The sequence below is a fragment of the Camelina sativa genome, chromosome 7, assembly GCF_000633955.1.
Source record: "Camelina sativa cultivar DH55 chromosome 7, Cs, whole genome shotgun sequence".
NCBI classification, from domain to species: Eukaryota; Viridiplantae; Streptophyta; class Magnoliopsida; order Brassicales; family Brassicaceae; genus Camelina; species Camelina sativa.
In genome coordinates this window covers 31116479-31118850 of record NC_025691.1, presented here as the reverse complement: position 1 = coordinate 31118850, position 2372 = coordinate 31116479, and positions in this window count along the sequence as shown.

The window sequence follows — 2372 nt, the reverse complement described above, 5'->3', positions numbered from 1 at the left end:
ATGGAAGAAATCTCAGCCGTTGAAACATCGTCGACGAAGTGGCGGAGGTAGACCGAGAAGAAACCCATGAAGAAGAGAGCTATCAAGAGGATAAAGATGGTGAGAGTCATGGTGGAGTCTAATGCCGAAAGTGGCTGTGGTGGTGGTGGTGACATCAATGGTGATGATGTGGCGTTCTGGACTGTTGTTATGAGTTCTTGGTTTCCACCACAAGCTTGGTATAGTTGGAGAAGCTTGCGGATTTGATTGCTCTCCATTACTACTACTGAAGTCTCGAGACAAAATGAACTTTTACTATACTTGACAATGTAAAAGACTCATCGCATTAACGTACACGTACAGATGTTTAGTAATTTGCCCTCATTAGTTAACATTTTTTATAATTCATTTCAATAAATAAAAAAAAAACAATTTGTTATTTTCAACATCCATCTCTTTTCCTAACATACTTATATAAATATTTCAAAATTAACATATAAAATTTAATGTCTAATTTAATTAGTATAAATACTCATATCTTTAGGGTGCACAAAAAAAAAAAAAAAAAAAAAAANATCTTTACATTAAAATACCAAAAATACAATTGTAAAAATACAAAAAAAATTACATTTTTTTGAATGTACATTATACTTCTAAGTATTCTAGATATAACTATATATATATATATATATCTTAAGTGTTTTAATACAAATATTCAACAATTATAATATAAATTGCTATAGAAAACATTAATAAAACAGGAGAAATGATTAATTAAATAGATTCTATTATCAGCTATAGGAAGTTATTAGTTTCATCTTCGCCTACTAAACTGATAAATTAGAAGGGTAAACTAGGCGTTATTAGTTGGTCCTGGACCAGGACTCCTGGTATACTTATAATTACATGAGAATGATAACGAAAGGCCTAGGTGTAAATTTGATTTGTGTTTGTGGATTCTATAGAGGATGACCAGAGACAAGAGTGGTCGTTGAAAGGTAAATACACCTTTCCCTTGGATATAGTCGTTAAGGGAGGTGCTTCCGTGGTCGGAGTGACTGCTACTGGGGAAATTATTTTGTCCACGAACTATACATCTAAACGTTTCTTTGTATTCTACTTCAATCCCGAAAGAAAAACTCTTGAAAGAGTCAGAGTTCAAGGCTTTGAAGCGTTTGAGAATCCTACTAGAGTTTACACCTTTGTAGACTATGCTGAAGATCATAAGTTTATAAACAGACTCTAGCTAGCTAGCTAGTTTGCTTCTAAATGGAGTTTTTTCATCTACATGTTCTAATGTAAGCTCCATCGTTTTGTTTCCCAAGTTTTTCTCTTGATGTCCTTATTTTTTTACATTAACTGAAAGCAAAACAATGTTCTCTTTTCTTTTATTCAAACTAATAATTCCCACAATAAATGCATTTTCATAGAAAATTCACAACTCTCCATATTATAGTTCTTTTTTTTTTTGGAACAAATTCTCTCCATATTATAGTTTAAAACGTACTTTTCTAAATCAAAACAATGTTTTCAAACTAAAGTTAACTAACCAATCTGTTGAATTCAATCGTTAGTTTCACGTTTTTGTTGTTTGCTTCCGTGGTTTAGTCTTTGAATTTGTTAATTTTTGCATGCTTACTTCACTTTTTTTTCCTCTTTCTATGCTTCACTTGTTTAGTTCTTGTTCAGCTTTTCTTATTTAAGTTTGTTTTTAGAAGAAAAATTAGAAACAATCACTGTTTTCGTTTGGTTCATAAAGTGTCTTATATATTCTTATAAGTATTGTTTTGTTTCTTGTGGTTCGACCCAACAAAAATATTGCCGTTTTTTTGTGGTCAGAGTTTAAAATTTGACACGCAAGTAAAAAAAACATTGTTACAGTTGTATGCACAAGAACTAATTAATTCGAAACGTANTAGCATATCTGAAAAAGAGACATCTAAAAAGTGCAGCTACGACACTAAAAAACCAAATCAACTCACGCGTGTCAGAGACTCAACGAACGTTCCAATTCAGGCCTCTGCCCCCAAACTCGACCAGCTACTACATCTCCTCAGACAAGGACCAACACCCGTACACGTGTCGTGTTCTTCTGTCGTTGATCTGCGGCTGTTCCCTTCAGAGCTAGGCGACGGTGCTTGCATCTCCAAGTCCTTATCCGAGAACAGCTGGCTGCTCCGGCAGAAAGGGCATGTTACATGTGTGCTCAGCCACGTGTCAATGCATTCCACGTGGAACAAGTGACCGCAGTGTGGTATCACTTTAACCGTTTCACCTTGTTCGAACTCGCTCAAACAGATAACGCAATCTTGAATCCTCTGCTTTGATACTTTCGTGTAAGGGTACACCGGCAGAGATCTAACGGCCTGAGGATGTCCCAATCTTGCTGATTA